A 5,561-nucleotide genomic window follows, 5' to 3' on the forward strand; every position below is an offset into this window, starting at 1 on the left:
TCTGTATCTTTTTATAGCTGATATGTCCATGGCAGGAGAACGAAGAGAAAACATAGGCAGCCTGTGTCTAAATACTGCCTTCACCTACCTGATGATTGCAGGGAGCTTGGTAAAGTTAAAACTGATAACTGTGGCAGAGGGTGCAAGTCACAAATTAAAGGAAAAACCTCATTGTCCCCTCTCATGAGCTAAATTCCATGCTAAGTTCCTTCATCAAGCATAAATAAATTAGTCATATACATGGGGTTGGTGTACTACAGAAATGTGAGCTGTTTATTTAGCTATATAATTTATCGGCTTGCAAGGGAATTTTCACTTGGTGAATGAGGTGAAGCATTGCTGATTTCAAGCACCCAAACATGTGCAAGCAAAGAAAAAACGTGATTGTGTATTTCTTGCAATGTGTATGAAAACCCAGATACACAAATCTTCTATACATTTTACCATGGTAATGTAGCTTTGTAATAGTTATTCAGTCAACTGGACATGTTTAGTAAAGTCTATTTGCTACTGAGGCTAATAGCTTTTTCAAACTTTGGCAACTAACTACTACTAGCGATACTTCAAACTGGATAATTTAGCTTTATAAAAGAAACTAAAAAATGGCAATGTCATTTCAAAAGTAATTTTCAATATTTTTAAATTTACAGCTGACATATACCTAGGTGAGCCTATGGTGAAGGCAAACAATCCTGCTGTAAAGACACTTACTATTATTCTTATTATTATTATTAATAATAATTATAATAAACAGGATTTATATAGTGCCAACATATTGCACAGCGCTGTACATTAAATAGAGGTTGCAAATGACAGACAAATACTGTGACACAGGAGGAGGACAAGACCCTGCCTCGAAGAGCTTACAATCTAAGAATATGGTCAGGCAATGCTCTCTCTTTCCAGTTTGTTCTTCCATGTTGTCACTCTGTCACATGTTTTCCCAATGGAGACTGTAAGTGACCATGCCATTGCACAGCCATGGGCCATTGTTGTCACCACGAAATGTCACGCAGTCATCGATGGAGTGCACGGCACTGCACGCACAGAGACAGAAAGTGGCTGAGAAGCAGAAGATCAGCAGTACTGAGAGAGATACAAAAAGTATAAAAATATATTTTATATAATTTAGGCTTTACAATAACATTCTAAGTTTTAAATAGATCCTTTTTTTAAAGAAGTTTTTTGTTGTTTTTTTTCTTTTTTGCTTTCTGTGACATAGCTGAAATATTTTTTATACATGTTTAGTGTATCAGTGCAGGACAGCTGCTGTCTTCTTACCCCTGATGGCGGCTCGCACCCTAGGAGACTGGGAAATGGATGACATTTTTCTTCCTGCATTAGGACCTCAAAGGCCGTTGTAGGATATTTATAGACAGCAGTGACATGCAGTGTTGTTTTATCCCCAGTAACTGCAGCTGCAGCCAGGCTTGCCATCTCTATCATCTTCACTCTTCAGCTTAATAAAACTTTTGCAAGCAGTTATACACTAATGTAATAAAACATCTGGAGTTATCAGATCATAACACCTTGCTGTACCTCAATTATCACACATTTAAGGATTTATGAATCCACTAAAGACAGTTAAAACTCCTTTATGCTTTCTGGAAACAGAAATGAAAGAAATTCTGAAAAACAAGCCTGCAGTATTGTGTCAGAATTGCAAAATGTTAAAAGTAAAAAAAAAACTTGCTTGTTAACTTTCATTTCTTGGAAGAAGTTGTTTTGCTTAGCCTAGGGACTGTAAAGTATTCTTAGCCTAAGGACTGCTACAGAGTAAATAAATAAATCAATAATTGCACAAACTAAAAAAAGATAATAGTATAATTTCAATGACAAAAAATCAAAATATCAACTATATTAAACCAGCTATGTCACCTCATAACCTCAGAAAAAAGAATTAAACAAAGGTCTACCTGTAGAAAAAATAAGTAAATGCTTACTGGTTCTTCTGCTTGTATCCGATCTTACTGTATACATGGGCCACTCTTTCCGGAATGTCAGATTCCTGGTCCCATGCTGCACTCTGGTGGCCCCTAAATCATTACTGTGTCATGGGATCATAGGGTACAGAGAGGGACCAGGTGGGTGCCAAATCATGGCTGCTGTAGGGCAGTGGCTTAGGCAGCAGGAGTGGTAAGTATTTGCCTATTTCATAGACTAGCCCATGTTTCATTTTTTTTCAATATACAATACATATGTACAAATAATAGCAATATATGCACTATTTTAACTTACCCATTACAGACACTGCCTCACACTTGGGTTGACATTGTTTACAAACCTGATAATATAATACATTTAAGCTGCATACACACGTCAGATTTTTATCGCCAGATATCGGGCAAAAATCTGGCGTGTGTACAGTCGGCGTCGTCCATCGTCCGAACGACCATCCTGGCGGATCCACGGACGATGAGCGACGACCGATCCTAATGCAAGGGAAGGGGGAGAGCGCGCAGCAGGGTGCCGCTCCGTCGCTCTCCCCCTCCCCTCTCCATAGAGCATGAACGGTGCTGTATGTACAGCACCGTTCATGCATCGTGTAGTCCTTTGTCGTTGGAAAGGATCGTGAAAGATCCTTTCCAACGACAAAAATTGCACTTGTGTACGCAGCTTTACAACAAAACCAAAATGACAACCATAAAGTTGTGAGAAAAAGAATGTACACCCTCTCATTTTAAAGTATAATAGGACATATTAAAAAAATCATCTGGTTTTTAACAAGTTTTAAATATAGGTGAATACAACCTCAGATGAACAGCACATGACATATTACACTGTGTCATTATTTATTTTAACAAAGAGTACCGTAAGTCAAATTGCAGAAGCAGTGTGTATAAAAAATACACTCCTACCACTTCCATAGGAATAAAGTGGGCACGTAGAAGCCCAAAGAAAGTTTTGCTGCCCATTAATCTGGGAGGGATTTTAAGGAAGTTTGAAACAATTTGAAGTCCATCATGCCTCAGTGAGAAAGCTCACAAGTAGAAAGCATTCAAGACAATCTTCCCAGCAGTGGACGTCCCAGCAAATTCATCCCAATGTCAGACCGAGCAAGAATGAGTCAAAATTCCTTCACAACAATGTCAGGGATGAATAAAGTCATACAGAAAACTAAACTTACAACTACTGGTATTGCTGCTAAAGCTGGTTCTACAAGCTAAATATTCATGGGGTGTTCTTAGTTTTTTTTACCCTGTTTTTTTTACACATGGCATTCCCATTTTGGCTTCAGTTTTGTTAAATAAATAATGACCTGGAATCTGTTGTGTATGGGTTTACACCTAATTTTGGAACTTGTTAAGGGCCAGATGTTTTTTTTTATATATGTCCTGATACATATGGGTGTACTTTATTTTTCTCATGACTGTTTATACAATTATCGACACAATGGGCCTGATATATTAAAGCTCTCTATGACTGGAGAAGATAGACTATCATGGGAGAACCTGGGTAATCCAGCAAAGGTAGTGTTTTTCCTCGGAAATGCTTCCAGATTCTATAATTTTATTATAATTAATAATAATTTAATTAATAATTTTTATTCAATTCCACCAGTTTATGAAAAATACAAAGCAAAGACTGTTCAGTTTCAGTACTCTACGATAGATACATATTACTGGGCTTCTGGTTATCAAGATTGGTGATTAATTTGTATTGCTGAAAAACTTGACTGGATCTATTTGCGAGGACATAAACTTTATTTTTAAAGGGACGGTAAGTATGTGTTATTTATGTAAAGGTCCTTTTCATGATGAAGATATTTAAATGTAACTCTGAGGGAATTTCATCACTTTTATGGCCCCCCAGACAATATGCTTGAATAAGGTCTGATGAACACCTTAAAAAAAAATCCAAAGTTATGCTATGTAAAAAGTTTCATTCTGATTGACATGTCAGATTTTCCCTGAGTAGTTTTGGGCACAACATGCCTTACCTGCTTGGTCACTGCATCCGCTATATTATCTGCAGATAACCTAATTCTGTGCTACCTTAACCTCAATCCTAATTTGACAGGCTATTCACATTATCCCCCCCCATCCATTTCAACTATATATTCTTTCTTTCAAGGAATCAACTTTAGGCAATTGTCTGATACTAATGTATGCAACTGGCACAGGGAGTTTCCAAAGATCTGGTGGATAAGATTACTCAGGGATACAACACGGTGCGTAAGAGAATGAAAGAAGAAGGGAAACTTAATTTCAGATAATACACAGAGCATACAAGGCTACATCACCCAAACCCCAGACCCTCTTGTCCAAAGTGTGGTGTGACCCATGCCTCCCTGGTTTATTACCTAAGGAGGTGTCTAAAAATCTACAATTCATTCATAGACCCACAAAGTATGGGGTATAGCTAGACCCTATGTTATCTCTTTTTGGATACTGGGATCCTCACCCTACCATTGTTGTAATCTCCTGAATAATTATTTAGATTATTATTTGTTTACTAGTGGCAAGGAGAGCTATACTTGCTGCATGGATTCAACAGTATCCACCCGCACTCTCTAATGTGATTACTAGTGTTGGTGTTCGAATTCGGGTTGTCCTTATATATTACCCGAATATGGCTGTTCGAATTCGGATAGACACGACCCAAAAAACACGGGATTCGACGGCAGAAATTCTAGTGTGTAAAAAAAAGTGTTTAAAAAAATTATTGTTAAAGTAATTTATTGAATGTGTGTGACTTGTGTAACTAACTTTTATTTTTTTACAGGTTATCCCACAATGACAGGATGACTCCCAAGGCTGCACAGCTGTGGGAATCCTCCTGTCAGTGTGGGATCCCTGGGAACTAGAGCCTAAATGGGGACAAGTCTCCCATTTATCTCCACTAGTGCTCTGTGATTGGCTGAGGAAAGGTAAACCCTGTTGAGAGCTCAAGAGTCATTAGGATTTTCCTTTCCCCAGCCAATCACAGAGCACTAGAGCTTTTGAATTTAGCCTCTAGTGCCCCAGGGATCTTCTCAATGAATGCGGCCACGGTCGCATTAATTGAAAACCGTGTGCGATTCTCGGCACTAGAGGTTAATTAACCTCCAGTGCCAGGGATCTTTCAATGAATGCAGCCGCGGTCGCATTCATTGAGAACAGTGTGCGATCCTCGGCACTGGAGGTTAAATGGGGACAAGTCTCCCCATTCAATACTCTAGTGCTTTCTGATTGGCTGAGGAAAGCTTTCAGTTATTGACATCCGACATATGACTCCTAGATATGGGGCTTCCCTGCTTGTTCTATGTAGGATGGAGGCTTGATAAGGGGAGGGGGCAGTTCACATGACTTCTGCAACATCTTGTAACTCTTTAATGATCAAGAAAAACTGCAGTTGTTTCCTTTTTGCATATCAAAGCACAGCTTGCTCCAGAAGATTATGAATGCATACATAAAGTTTTTTTTTTGTGTGTTTTTCCTTTGTTTGTGAAACTCACAGAGAGGATTTTATACAGTAACTGACACCACACTACCTAACAATATGTTGTGACAAGCATCTGCCTAATTGCATTCATTAAAATAATGTACCTGTTCCCAACCTAATTACAAATTCAACTTAAG

The 5,561-nt window shown here is 38.4% G+C and overlaps 1 long non-coding RNA gene across 1 annotated transcript; it reads right to left on the minus strand.

The window, feature by feature from the left end:
- Positions 1–246: 246 nt before the first annotated feature.
- LOC140328279 (uncharacterized) lies at positions 247–1,965 on the minus strand. The gene is made up of 2 exons (XR_011920263.1): positions 1,282–1,965; positions 247–1,086 (listed from the first exon to the last, which is right to left on the minus strand). It is a non-coding gene; the product is annotated as an uncharacterized lncRNA (long non-coding RNA).
- Positions 1,966–5,561: the final 3,596 nt, after the last annotated feature.

Source organism: Pyxicephalus adspersus, chromosome 1 (genome assembly GCF_032062135.1).
Source record: "Pyxicephalus adspersus chromosome 1, UCB_Pads_2.0, whole genome shotgun sequence".
NCBI lineage: Eukaryota > Metazoa > Chordata > Amphibia > Anura > Pyxicephalidae > Pyxicephalus > Pyxicephalus adspersus.